The sequence below is a fragment of the Petromyzon marinus genome, chromosome 55 (assembly GCF_048934315.1).
Source record: "Petromyzon marinus isolate PM22_M1 ecotype Great Lakes invasive population chromosome 55, UKy_Petmar_22M1.pri1.0, whole genome shotgun sequence".
NCBI lineage: Eukaryota > Metazoa > Chordata > Hyperoartia > Petromyzontiformes > Petromyzontidae > Petromyzon > Petromyzon marinus.
This window is the reverse complement of record NC_133721.1, coordinates 11,912,639-11,928,012: the sequence shown is the minus strand read 5'-3', so window position 1 is coordinate 11,928,012 and position 15,374 is coordinate 11,912,639.

The following is a 15,374-nucleotide window of genomic DNA, read 5'->3' as shown; positions in this document are numbered from 1 at the left end:
CGTTGATATGTAGGCAGACAGGTGGGTGGGTAAAATCTTGACTTAAAGCTTTCGTGGCTGCAGGAATTCATATTCTTTTGGGTCTTTGGGTAAAGTCACGTAGATAGGTTCAAAGAAAATAACAAAAAAAACCACGACGTTTCGATCGCAACACAAGCGGTCGTCATCAGGAAAAGGGGGGTTAGCTTCTAAAGGCAAACTGTTTATAAAGGTGTGAAATGGGCGTAGCCCAAATGTCAGCAGCATAGGCGGGGCAGCTAATGTTAATGTGATTGGTGGGCAGCGACCAACGACGGTGGTGGGTTTTCCACCAATCAAAGGGCTGCAGGCTGTGGAGGTAAAAACCGGAGGACCGGGGAAACAGCCACGCGACCACGGGGAGAGCTACAGAAAGAGACGCAAACCCTTAAATTTTACAGCAGGCATCGTCAGGGTGGGAATCGAACCCACGACCTCCTGCGTACCAGGCGAGGTAGTTAACATATCTTCACTGTGGTACGTATGTAGAAGACAGACCCAGGTACAGCTCACTGCAACAAGCCTTGTACCCACTCATCAACTATGCTGCTGTGCACACACATCAACAACTGATTTCATTCATTCACAATCAGGATCTGAATAAAGGGACCCCTCTGCTTACGAACGAGTTATGTTCCAGAGGTCTGCTCGTAATTCGATTTGTTCGTAAGTCCCAACTTAACTCCCGTCGATTCCAAACGTGTTGTACGGCGTGTACACTAAACACGGGGAATGGCTTTAAAAGTTGTATAATCCCCGGTAGATGCCACTGGTTCATCATGTTCTGCAGATGTAGATGCCACTGGTTCTTCACTTTCTGCAGATGTAGATGCCACTGGTTCTTCACTTTCTGCAGATGTAGATGCCACTGGTTCTTCACATTCTGCAGATGTAGATGCCACTGGTTCTTCACGTTCTGCAGATGTAGATGCCACTGGTTCTTCACTTTCTGCAGATGTAGATGACACTGGTTCTTCACGTTCTGCAGAAGTAGACGCCACTGGTTCTTCACGTTCTGCAGATGATGCTACTGGTTATTCATGTTCTTCAGATGTAGATGCCACTGGTTCTTCACGTTCTGCAGATGTAGATGTCACTGGTTCTTAATGTTCTGCAGATGTAGATGCCACTGGTTCTTCACGTTCTGCAGATGTAGATGCCACCGCCGCCATCTACTGCGCGGTGGTTGAACTTACAACTCCCGATCCGAACAGGCAACTGGACATACGGACCGGGTTTGTTCCTATATCCGAACGTTCGTAAGTCGAATGTTTGTAAGTAGAGGAGTCCCTTATTTAGACTGGAGGAGGAATGCGATGAACTGCAAATCTCTGTTTCTCTCCAGTCGGAAGCGGGTCAGCAACGTTACAACAACACACCAAAACAAATAACAAAAAAAGCTTACAGGAGTGCAATGCAGAGAATGTGTCCAGCAAATCACTACAACTAAAGTGTATTCATTACATAAGTGCATACATTCCTGTTGGGTTCTTTTTCAACGCCAAATGCAAGCTGGAACAAAGCAGCAGTAGCAGCAGCAGTGACAACAACAGCGACGACTGTCCCAGACCACGCCAAGACCACACACAGCAGTCAACCCCTCCACAGAATTTGCGCCATCCATAGACGGGCAAAACAAGGAGACGCTGTAGCCGCGAAGAGTAAACAAAGATCCCCCGTGTAGCCTTCACGGACTTTTGGGGCAAGTGCTGTTAGCGAGCAGCACCTACGAAGGCCGGCACGGCACACGAGGTGGTGGTTGGCCAGCACCACGCCCGGCCGCCCTTTGTCGCCCCAGTGACGATGTTTTTCACACCGCACCAGGTACTCATTTGAGGCTGAGTCGACCTAGGAGAGGCCCAGTACTGGTTCAGATAATCGTCACCGGTGTTGGCCGTGAGCTGGAATGGAACTCGGGTCGCCAGGTTCGTAGCGCAGCGTAGCGCTAACCGCTACACCACCGCTCCCCATTATCGAAGGACGGGAAAAACGTAGGCTTTCGTCTCTCATCTTCTTGTTGTATTTGCCTCCGTACAGTTTAACGTTCTCTGTGTGCTATGTACGTGATGTCCCCCTATGTGCTCCCTCACTATTAGTTTTACACCTGATGATGATCGCTTGTGTTGCGTTCGAAACGCCGTGATTTATTATTTTAATATAATTTTCTACATACGTGACTTTACCGAAAAAAACAATGAGTATAGTAATGTATGCAGCCACGAAAGCTTCAATTCTATATTAACACACACACACAAGTCGTGTAGTGGGCAACGTTCTGGGCAATGGTCCTGTGGGTGAGTGACTGAGTGACTGAGTGTGTGGGTGAGAGAGTGAGTGAGTGTGTGGGTGAGTGAGTGAGTTACTGGGTGAGTGAGTGACCGAGTGTGTGGGTGAGAGAGTGAGTGAGTGTGTGGGTGAGTGAGTTACTGGGTGAGTGACTGAGTGAGGAAGTGAGTAAATGAATGTGTGTGTGAGTGACTGTCGGTGAGTGTGTGGGCAAGTGAGTGTGTGGGTGAGTTGCTGTATCGGTGAGTGTGTGGGTGAGTGAGTGTGTGGATGAGTGAGTGTGTGGGTGAGTATGTGTGTGGGTGAGTGTGTGTGGGTGAGTGAGGGTGTGGGTGAGTGAGTGTGTGGATGAGTGAGTATGTGGGTGAGTGACGGTGTGGGTAAGTGAGTGTGTGGGTGAGTGGATAAAGCACAGCAGGTTGGCACAGTAGGGAGCACAGGTGGTGCATCAGCCAGTCATCTCAGTCAGTCGACCCGTGGCACCTGGGTCTGCCCCGTGACCTGCCAGCGGGCGTTCGACACTTCACGTGGCCTCAAGGTGCACATGGCCTGGCACAAGCGTCGTGGTGACGTCACTGCCACTTTGTGGCGAATGGCGGTTGTTGTTTGTTGTTGTTGTTGGGTGAGTGAGTGTGTGGGTTAGTGACGATGTGGGTGAGTGTGTGGATGAGTGAGTGTGTGGGTGAGTGAGTGAGTGTGTGGGTGAGTGACGGTGTGGGTGAGTGTGTGTGGGTGAGTGACTATGTGGGTTAGTGACGGTGTGGGTGAGTGAGTGTGTGGATGAGTGAGTGTGTAGGTGAGTGTGTGGGTGAGTGAGTGAGTGTGTGGGTTAGTGACGGTGTGGGTGAGTGAGTGTGTGGGTGAGTGAGTGTGTGGGTGAGTGAGTGTGTGGATGAGTGAGTGAGTGTGTGGATGAGTGAGTGAGTGTGTGGATGAGTGAGTGAGTGTGTGGGTGAGTGACGGTGTGGGTGAGTGTGTGTGGGTGAGTGACTGTGTGGGTTAGTGACGGTGTGGGTGAGTGAGTGTGTGGATGAGTGAGTGTGTAGGTGAGTGTGTGGGTGGGTGTGTGGGTTAGTGACGGTGTGGGTGAGTGAGTGTGTGGGTGAGTGTGTGGGTGAGTGAGTGTGTGGATGGATGAGTGAGTGTGTGGGTGAGTGACAGTGTGGGTGAGTGTGTGTGGGTGAGTGACTATGTGGGTTAGTGACGGTGTGGGTGAGTGTGTGGATGAGTGAGTGTGTAGGTGAGTGAGTGTGTGGGTGAGTGAGTGTGTGGGTTAGTGACGGTGTGGGTGAGTGAGTGTGTGGGTGAGTGAGTGTGTGGGTGAGTGTGTGGGTGAGTGAGTGTGTGGGTGAGTGAGTGTGTGTGTGGATGAGTGAGTGTGTGAGTGAGTGACGGTTTGGGTGAGTGTGTGGGTGAGTGACTGTGTGGGTTAGTGAAGGTGTGGGTGAGTGTGTGGATGAGTGAGTGTGTGGGTGAGTGAGTGTGTGGGATTGGTTTCCCCGTGCCCTTTAAAATCTCAAAGTTCATCCGACAAAGTCCCATCACAAAGGAGAAACACAAACCAAATGGACAAATTTTTTTTGCCCGTATTGAAACGGTTGTACGCCGTATGGACCTGGAAACTCGACTTCACCTGAATCGGGGGTAAACTGTGTGGGTTAACACCAAGGCCGTAATTATAATATATATTGAGGAGGATACATCCCCCCCAATATTCAAATATGCTCAAAATCCCCCCCCCCCCAATATATTGCTATAAAATAGATTCCTGTGTATATGATTGTGGTTATGGTTGTACTTTATTAATCCCGAATCTCTGCCATTACATACAATGAAACAAGAAAAGGTAAACCATAAAAACAGAGCAATGTAATACAATATACACTATTAGATATGACTGTAAAAAATAAATAAAAAGTCCATCCTATGAGTTAGTGAAATTTTTTATATTTTAGGCAGAAAATTAGTTTTCAAATTTAGATTTTTTTCTGGGGGGGGGGGACCCCCAGATCCCCGTGGAAGATTTGGTCCCCCCCCCCCCCCAATGTTAACTCCATGGCTACAGCCTTAGATGACACGGTATGAGAGAGCGAGAGAGAGAGTTTTCGCGTAGTCGATGTGGGCGATGATTGTGGCTTTGATTTTGAAATTCAGAGGAGGCCTGGAAAGTTACCGATGATGCAAGCGCCGATGGCTCTTTATGCAAAATGCCTTTCGCAACGGCGTTACGTAAACGCCCCGCGTGCCTGCGACGATCGGCGCGTGGCGATGCATCTCGCCTATCACTGCTGCACTTTCCGGTACTGGGCCTCCCCTAGGTCGACTCAGCCTCAAATGAGTACCTGGTTCGGTGTGTAAACATCGCCACTGGGGAGACAAAGACGGCGGGGCGTGGTTCTGGCCACCCACTCCCATCGTGCGCCATGCCGGCCTTCATCGGTGCTACTCGCTAACAGCGCTTGCCCCGACAGTCTGTTAAAGCTACCCGGGGGTGGTCTTTGACTCGTGGTCTTAACTGCCTGAGAGTCGCGGGAAGAACTTCCAAGAGCCCTCCGTACCGACTGCCTTGTTCTGCTCGAAGCGTGGACAATTTCCCCCCGGTGCCTTCGGGGCTATTGCTGGTGCCTGGCTAAGTACATGTCCGGTGAGCATACGGGGGGGAGGCAGGGGTGGTGCCCGCATAAGCCTCTCCCTGAGTAAATGCGCTCATCCGTCCGGGAAGCTCCCCATTAGCGCGATTAGCTCGACTCTTGACTCGGGTGCAACCGCAACCAAACACAAACATGAACAAGAAACAATCTTAAAGTGACTCCACGCAACAGAAAAATCCTGGAAAAAACAGCAAAGTCTTCCAGAAAAAAGCAACACCGTATTTCAACGCTGTGCGCAAAATTATGGATTGGTCGCGAAAGCATACTACGTGTTGAACCATTTTAACACCTGTTTAATTTCCAGAAAGGGTATAAACCCACACACATCTATAGTGTGCGTGTGTCTTTGCGTGTGTGATTGTAGTCGTAGGGGGTGGGGGGAGCGGTGGTGTAGCGGTTAGCGCGCTGTGCTGCGAACCCGGCGTCCCGAGGTCGATTCCAGTCCTCGAATGAGCACCCGGTTGCGGTGCGCAAACACATCGGCACTGGGAGAGACAAAGGCTGCCGGGCGTGGTGCTAGGCCACCCACCCCCTCGTGTGCCGTGCCGTTCTTCATCGGTGCTGCTCGCAAGCAGCACTTGCCCCGCCAGTCTGTTAGAGGCTATACCGGGGGGTGGGGAGATAGTTCTTTGCCTTTGTGAGTCTGGGTCTGTTGCCACTTCCTTCCCATAAATCATTTCCCACCCCCACCACCCTCCATCCTCCACCCCACCCGCGCCTTCCTCATTCCCCGTTCCCGGGGCCGTGACCTCCCTGCAACGGAGCTGGGAGCCCAAAGCGATTTCACGCGGCACGCATTGAGCAGCACGTTGCCGCATGATCAGCACGTGGCACGCATTGAGCAGCACGTGGCACGCATTGAGCAGCACGTGGCACGCATTGAGCAGCACGTGGCACGCATTGAGCAGCACGTGGCACGCATTGAGCAGCACGTGGCACGCATTAGCAGCACGTGGCACGAATAAGCAGCACGTGGCACGCATTGAGCAGCACGTGGCACGCATTAGCAGCACGTTGCCGCATGATCAGCACGTGGCACGCATGATCAGCACGTGGCACGCATGAGCAGCACGTGGCACGCATGAGCAGCACGTGGCACGCATTGAGCAGCACGTGGCACGAATACGCAGCACGTGGCACGCATTGAGCAGCACGTGGCACGAATAAGCAGCACGTGGCACGCATTGAGCAGCACGTGGCACGCATTAGCAGCACGTGGCACGCATTGAGCAGCACGTGGCACGCATTGAGCAGCACGTGGCACGCATTGAGCAACACGTGGCACGCATTGAGCAGCACCTTGCCGCATGATCAGCACGTGGCACGCATGAGCAGCACGTGGCACGCATGAGCAGCACGTGGCACGCATTGAGCAGCACGTGGCACGCATTGAGCAGCACGTGGCACGCATTGAGCAGCACGTGGCACGCATTAGCAGCACGTGGCACGCATGATCAGCACGTGGCACGCATTGAGCAGCACGTGGCACGCATTGAGCAGCACGTGGCACGCATGAGCAGCACGTGGCACGCATTGAGCAACAACGTGGCACGCATGATCAGCACGTGGCACGCATTGAGCAGCACGTGGCACGCATTGAGCAGCACGTGGCACGCATTGAGCAGCACGTGGCGCGCATTGAGCAGCACGTTGCCGCATGATCAGCACGTTGCCGCATGAGCAGCACGTGGCACGCATGAGCAGCACGTGGCACGCATGATCAGCACGTGGCACGCATTGAGCAACAACGTGGCACGCATTGAGCAACAACGTGGCACGCTACGTTTCCGCTCGAGGAAGGAAGCGCATCTGGCCACTGTTAGCATCAGCTGCTGCTGCTGCACGTGTCGCAAGAAGAGTCGTTGTCGGTGAGGTTGTTTGAGATTGCTACAGATTGGGGTGAGGCATTCGATTGAGCAGTGGATTCGTCCGTGGCTGATTATCAGATCTTGAAATGTTTATTTGTTTCTGTGCACAACGAGTCTAACCTTACAGCAGATCGCGGCTGTGTTAAACGGTAACCGGTAACCGCTTCCGGAACCGGTTACCGCTTCCCTCCCCCCCCCAACTTCCGCGAACCGGAATGCCATGAACAAATTCGATGAAGGCGCAGCCCCTGCAAGTGCTCGCTTACGATAACTGCTGTTTGACGGGAGGGGCCACTTCCCCTACTGGAGGTGGGTGGTTTGGCCTACTCTTCCACTACTGGCTTGGAATAGCTGGGAGTACCCACACTTCACCCCACCGCCGCCACACACGGCATCTGCCCAATGGTGGTGTGTCACCCCTTTTTTGTGGTCGGCAACTGCCGCGCCGAGGGAAAGTCCATTGCTGCTGCTGCTGCTGCTCCTGGTGGTAGCGGTGGTGGTGATGCTGACCACTCGACATCACCACTGGGGGCAGTCATGAAGTTACAAACGCGCGTTGCCATCCGTTGCCTGACGTTGGCACGCGTGCGACGAACCGAGACGCCACCGGGTTGCATTAATGGGGTTTGGTTGTTGGGCTTTAAACTCCGATAAATTGCCGTTGTGCGAACACGTCTTTGTTTGAGTGTGTCTGTGGTGTACGGGGGAGCGGTGGTGCAGTGGTTAGCGCGCCGCGCTCACGGCCAAACACCGGTGACGATTATCTGAACAGGTCCCGGGCATCCCGTAGGTCGACTCAGCCTCAAAACGAGTACCTGGTGCAGCGTGTAAACATTTGGGAGACAAAGGCGGCCGGGTGTGGTGCTGGCCCCCTCGTGTGCCGTTCTGGCCTTCATAGGTGCTCGCTAACAGCACTTGCCCCTTACAGTCTGTGAAGGCTATACGGGGGCTCTTTGTTTTTTGTCTGTGTCCTCGCTAACAGCACTTGCCCCAACAGTCTGTTGCAAGCGACACGGGGGGTGGGATCTTCGTCTTCCTGCAGTGAACGATGCAAATTCGTAACAGATCACCGTGGCGATGATGATGATGATGACGATGATGCTAGTGATGACGGATGTCGCAAGATTTCTACGTCCGCTTGTCACGGCTGATGACGCATCCCTGTGTAATTCTAGTAATTATACTGGTAGTAGGAAACGTAGTGGACTGGAAGCCCAACCGGGATTAATTCACAGGAGGCAGGGGATTAATTGTGTATGTCTGTGGATGTCTGTCCACGTGTATCCGGACACCCGGATAAAATGGGAGGGGTGGGGCTGGGTGGAGAGGGGCTGGGTGGGGAGGGGCTGGGGAGGGTGGGGAGGGGCTGGGTGGGGAGGGTGGGGAAGGGCTGGGTGGGGGGTGGGAGGGGTGGGGCTGAGTGGGAGGGGTGGGGTTGGGTGGGGAGGGGCTGCTCACCCCGTGGTGCCCTTATAGAACTCAACGTTTAACCTAATCACGCCGGCTTGTGCCCGCCCTCAGTCGGGCATATTTGCGGAATACACCACGTGGTGCTGCCGTTGACCCTGGCCATTGACCGAGCAACCCAACGTTCCTACCAGTTCCTCCCTCCGCGGTAATGTGTTTGCAATGATGGTTATCGTAACTGGCGGCTACATTGAAGGGATCAGAGTGGTGGCGTCTACAACAAAACAGCTATCTCTCTCTCAGCCTTGTCCAGACCACCGGCTCAACAGAACTGAACCGTCTGTCTGCGGCACCGCACAGACCTCTAAGGTAGACGGGATTGCGTCTAAATTGGACTCGTCAGCGGTGCACAGTCATTGCAATCTCTGCTGCTGCATTGTTCATTGTCGGCGAACCACGTGCACATGGAGCGAGGACTTCGAGGATCGGAATCCGTACAGTGCGTTGAACTTCTTTCGCACCGTATGTAGCCAACCGTACGTACGGTACGTAGCCTACTGTGTTAATCGGAGGTGAGTATGTAGAACTTCTTTTGCACCGTACGTAGCCTACTATGTTACTCGGAGGTGGGTATGTAGAACTTTTTTCGCACCATACGTAGCCAACCGTGTTAATTGGAGGTGCGGGTGGGGGGGGGTTAGGGCAACTAAACACTGGAGGAGGAATCCGATGAGCTATGAAGCTCTTCTTCACAGATGTCCAGTCGGGGCGCGTTAGCGAGTTAGAACAACAACAAAAACACAATACAAAAACATCCGATCAGAGTGCAAGGTACAGAAAATTGGTTTGCAAATAACAAAACAAGTAGAGAAGTTAAAATTGCATAAGTGCATGTGTAATGACAGGAGCGCCAACCTACGGTGTGAGTGGACTAGTGGCCACGGGAGGTAATGACAGGGGAGTCAGCCTGCAGTGCTAATGGACTAGTGGCCACGGGAGGTAATGACAGGGGAGTCAGCCTGCAGTGCTAATGGACTAGTGGCCACGGGAGGTAATGACAGAGGAGTCAGCCTGCAGTGCGAATGGACTAGTGGCCATGGGAGGTAATGACAGGGGAGTCAGCCTGCAGTGCTAATGGACTAGTGGCCACGGGAGGTAATGACAGGGTAGTCAGCCTTGCAGTGCGAATGGACTAGTGGCCACGGGAGGTAATTACAGGGAAGTCAGCCTGCAGTGTGAATGGACTAGTGGCCACGGGAGGTAATTACAGTGAAGTCAGCCTGCAGTGCGATAGGGCTAGTGGCCAGGGAGGTAATGACAGGGAAGTCAGCCTGCAGTGTGAATGGACTAGTGGCCAGGGAGGTAATGACAGGGGAGTCAGCCTGCAGTGTGAATGGAGTAGTGGCCACTGGAGGTAATAACAGGGCAGTCACCCTACGGTGCGTATGGACGAGTGGCCATGGGATGTAATAAAATGGGAGTCAGCCTAGGGTGCAAAAGGGCTAGTGGCCACGGAAGGCAATGAGAGGGGAGTCAGCCTGCAGTACGAGTGGACTGGTGGTTGCAGGAATGATCGAGAATAGGAGCCTGGCCAGGTGGCAGAAGATGACAGTGGAGTCTGCTGGTAGAGCAAGCGGCCGAGAACCAGCGAGAAGGTTCGTATATAAGGGAGATGCGCGTAAAACTCGGGGCTGTTGCAGTGGGGGTCTCCGCCAGCCTGTTCGAGTGTGAGCCCGTGGCTGCTTAAATAAAGAAACCACCTCAAGACAAGCGCGTCCAAGTCGTATTGCACATGTGTAGCGTCAGTGCGCCGACTGGCGGCCACGAGGACGAATCGCGGGTGGCAAGACCGCACACAGCCGAAGTGGGAGTGACCACAAGAGGGGGAAGAACTGGGCCAAGGGTCAAAGAAGGGGTCAATGGGGAAGCTCCCAGAACCCGTGAGAGATGTCGCAAAGAGGGGCGTGGCCAGGGGCCGGGCATGGCCGCGCTAGTGGCAGGTGAGGGAGAGTGCAACGGGGTTCTGGGTGCGCCCGGGGGAGTTCGGGGATCTTCACGTTCGCCGCCGTCATCATCGTCGTCATCGCTGATGTCTCTTCTTCATCATCGTCGTCGTCGACGCTATTTAGCTGTCTCACTATATAGTTAAACATCGCCATCGTCGCTGTATACAGTGAGGGGAAAAAAGTATTTGATCCCCTGCTGATTTTGTACGTTTGCCCACTGACAAAGAAATGATCAGTCTATAATTTTAATGGTAGGTTTATTTGAACAGCGAGAGACAGAATAACAACAAAAAAATCCAGAAAAACGCATGTCAAAAATGTTATAAATTGATTTGCATTTTAATGAGGGAAATAAGTATTTGACCCCTCTGCAAAACATGACTTAGTACTTGGTGGCAAAACCCTTGTTGGCAATCACAGAGGTCAGACGTTTCTTGTAGTTGGCCACCAGGTTTGCACACATCTCAGGAGGGATTTTGTCCCATTCCTCTTTGCAGATCTTCTCCAAGTCATTAAGGTTTCGAGGCTGACATTTAGCAACTCGAACCTTCAGCTCCCTCCACAGATTTTCTATGGATTAAGGTCTGGAGACTGGCTAGGCCACTCCAGGACCTTAATGTGCTTCTTCTTGAGCCACTCCTTTGTTGCCTTGCCCTTGTGTTTTGGGTGATTGTCATGCTGGAATACCCATCCACGACCCATTTTCAATGCCCTGGCTGAGGGAAGGAGGTTCTCACCCAAGATTTGACGGTACATGGCCCTGTCCATCGTCCCTTTGATGCGGTGAAGTTGTCCTGTCCCCTTAGCAGAAAAACACCCCCAAAGCATAATGTTTCCACCTCCATGTTTGACGGTGGGGATGGTGTTTTTGGGGTCATAGGCAGCATTCCTCCTCCAAACACGGCAAGTTGAGTTGATGCCAAAGAGCTCCATTTTGGTCTCATCTGACCACAACACTTTCACACAGTTGTCCTCTGAATCATTCAGATGTTCATTGCCAAACTTCAGACGGGCATGTATATGTGCTTTCTTGAGCAGGGGGACCTTGCGGGCGCTGCAGGATTTCAGTCCTTCACGGCGTAGTGTGTTACCAATTGTTTTCTTGGTGACTATGTTCCCAGCTGCCTTGAGATCATTGACAAGATCCTCCCGTGTAGTTCTGGGCTGATTCCTGACCGTTCTCATGATCATTGCAACTCCACGAGGTGAGATCTTGCATGGAGCCCCAGGCCGAGGGAAATTGACAGTTCTTTTGTTTCTTCCATTTGCGAATAATCGCACCAACTGTTATCACCTTCTCACCAAGCTGCTTGGCAATGGTCTTGTAGCCCATTCCAGCCTTGTGTAGGTCTACAATCTTGTCCCTGACATCCTTGGAGAGCTCTTTGGTCTTGGCCATGGTGGAGAGTTTGGAATCTGATTGATTGATTGCTTCTGTGGACAGGTGTCTTTTATATAGGTAACAAGCTGAGATTAGGAGCACTCCCTTTAAGAGTGTGCTCCTAATCTCAGCTCGTTACCTGTATAAAAGACACCTGGGAGCCAGAAATATTTCTGATTGAGAGGGGGTCAAATACTTATTTCCCTCATTAAAGTGCAAATCATTCTATAACATTTTTGACATGCGTTTTTCTAGATTTAGTTGTTGTTATTCTGTCTCTCACTGTTCAAATAAACCTACCGTTAAAATTATAGATTGATCATTTCTTTGTCAGTGGGCAAACGTACAAAATCAGCAGGGGATCAAATACTTTTTCCCCTCACTGTAGTCAGCCAGTTCAATAGCTGACTATAGTCAGTCGGGGATACGAATTAGTGACCGTGTCATTAAAGTCGTCACTGTATGCCGACGATAAATAAATGCGAAGACCTCTACATTGCGTGTCTGAAGTCGCTACGTCATACATGCATGCCCCATGTTTGGGGCAATGATGCAAAACAACAACAACTTTCGAATGTCGGTGTGGTTGTCAAGGACAAAGACGGCCAAACGTTCAGTTCCGTTTGACTGGTGGTCTGGACAAGGCTGACAGAGTGTGTGCACGCAATGTTTCCCACCCGTGTGTCGTTTTCGTGGGGAGCGGTGGTGCAGCGGTTAGCGTCCTGCGCTTTGAGCCCCGGCGAACCGGAGTTTGATTCCCGCTCACGGCCACCAACACCGGTGACGACTGTCTGAACCGGTCCTTGAGACCTCCCCTATGTCGACTCAGCCTCAAGAGAGTACCTGGTGCAGTGTGCAGTTAACTTCGCCGAGATGGAGACAAAGGCGGACGGAGCGTGGTGCTGGCTACCCACCCCCTCGTGTGCCGTGCCGGCTCTTATAGCCGCTATTCGCTTGCAGCACTTGCCCCCCAAAGTCTGCGTAGGCTATACAGGGGCTCTTTGTCTTTGAGCGAGGGAAGAGGAAGGGTGAGTGGGTCGATGGGCGAGCGGATGAGCGGGTGGGTGAATTGAGTGCGTGGCTGGGAGTACGTCGCTTCGACGTCCAACCCACGGGAAGGGAGTTTCACAGCCCATCCGTATGTGATCCACCAACGCTGGCTGATGCTGCTGACTCCAGACTCCGGGCAGCCACGTGCAGCGTAGCAGCTACCACCACCACCAACAAAAATTCCCCAGCGAGTAGCGGCTATAAGAGCCGACACGGAGCACGAGGGGGTGGGTGGCCAGCACCACGCCCGGCCGCCTTTGTCTCCCCAGTGGCGATGTTTACACACCGCACCAGGTACTCGTTTGAGGCTGAGTCGAGCTAGGGGAGGCCCAGGACCGGTTCAGATAATCATCACTGGTGTTGGTGGCCGTGAACAGGAATCGAACTCTGGTAGCCGCGATTGTAGCACAGCGCGCTAACCGCTGCACCACCGCTCCCCACTAAAACCGCTACTGCCACCACTGTCATCACCACCACCATCACCACCAGCACCGTCACCACAGTCACCACCACCACCATGATCGTCACCACCAACAACAACCGCCATTCGCCACTAAGTGTTGGTGACGTCACCACGAAGCTTGTGCCAGGCGATGTGCACGTTGAGGCCACGTGAAATTTCGAAGGCTCGCTGCTGACAGGTCACGGGGCAGACCCAGATGCCACAGGTCGACTGAGACGACTGGCTGATGCACCACCTGTGCCCCCTGCTGTGCCGACTTGCGTTGCTTTCGCCACCCGGCGCTCCGCTCGTTGTTGTGAGCGTCGCTCCTCCGCCCTCCGTTGTTGTTGGAGGGCGACTGCCTCCAACTGCCCAGTAGCGTCCCTCACGAGCCTCCTCCACAGAGGCCGATCTTGACACCGCTGGTACCAGTCATCGGCAAATCCACTCAGCTCCACATCCTCCTGTACCACTCCATCTCTTCTCTAGCCCGTGCCGAGCACGTTTATCCCCCTTGATCCGGCCGAACAAAAGATGTTTAGGCATGCGGTGGCTGGGCATGCGGGCTACATGGCCCAGTCAACGCAGCCTTGCCTGCCAGAGGAGCTCACCGATGGGACTTTGTTCAGATCTTTCAAGGATTTGTGAGCTCCTCACACAATCCAGCCTGGTTAAACCCAGGATGGATCGTAGGCAGGCTAGCCTAAACGTTTCTAACCGGCGAAGATGTTCCATTAGGGGGGTCCACGTTTCGCAAGCGTAGAGAAGGGAGGGAATGACCGTGGCCGAGAAGACCTGAAGCTTAGTGCGGAGCGACAGACTAGGTAGCTTCCACACAGCGTTACGCAACCGATGAAAATATATTGCCGCTCGACTGATTCGGAGACCTCTGCTGTTAAACTGGAGCCGGTCATGAGCACACTGCCCAGGTATGGGGAAACTCTCCACTCTCTCCACAACTGCCCCATCACCGATTGGGAGTTGTGGGGGTGGAGTGTCCAATGGTACAAAATACCCAGGCAGGTGCTTAGTTTTGGTGGGGTTGATGGTAAGGCCCCAACTCTTAGTGGCAAATTCCAGGTTCAGCAGCAGCTCCTCCAACTCCTCCTCTGAATGGGCAGCTATTACCAAATCATCGCCATACATAACGTGGTTGAGCAATAGGGAGCCATCCCTTGACCGCACCCGGGCATCGATCAGCCTCCCATTATATCTGTACCACCACCGTCATCGTCACCACCACCACCGTCACCACCACCACCGTCACCACCACCACCACCGTCACCACCACCATCGTCACCATCACCACCGTCACCACCACCACCACCACCGTCACCATCACCGACGCCACCACCACCACCGACGCCACCACGGCAACCGCTAACCCGGCTGTCGAGGTGAGAGAGCGGTGGTTTAGCCCCAGGACAGAGCGGATGGACAGAGCGGAGGGTCTCCTCTGCGTGGTGTGACGTCAGCCGTGGCGTGACGTCACCCGTGCCGGACTCACCCGAGACGGAGTTCTGTGATTGGTTGGGACGAGTTGGTTGGGATTTCCCCAGTTACGTCATACACACACACACGCACAAAGACACATATTGAGATCCCCCGCGTAGCCTCAACATGCTTTCGGGGCAAGTGCTGTGAGCCAGCACCGATGAAAGCCGGCACGGCACACGAGGGGGGTTAGGTAGCCAACACCACGTCCGGCCGCCTTTGTCTCTCCAGTGCTGACGTCTCCACATCACACCAGGCATCAGCACTCCCCCCCCGTCCGCTCCTCTTGCAGCACGGTTGGCTTACGTACGGTGCGAAAGAAGTTCAACATACATACACATGCAAAGCTCCGATGAGCACGGTTGGCTTAGGTACGGTGCAAAAGAAGTTCAACATGCGTGCAGGGTGTGTGTGTGTAGCGCCTCTAGCGGCTGCAGGCTGCCACTGCTGTGGGCAAAATCGCCACTGATTGTTGGCCGAGAGTGACCCAACGGACGCTGTTAGACTTCTCCTCATCCACCTCGTCCAGCTCCTCCTCGTCCACCTCCTCCTCATCCACCTCCTCCTCGTCCAGCTCATCGTCCACCTCCTCCTCGTACAACTCCTCGTCCACCTCCTCGTCCAGCTCCTCGTCCACCTCCTCATCCACCTCCTCCTCGTCCACCTCCTCCTCGTCCTCCTCGTCCCTCCGTGCGCGTCACAGCAACCAAACGATCGATGCAGCGGAAGAGGATGAGGTGGTGAGGAGGAGGTGAGGAGTATGAGGTGATG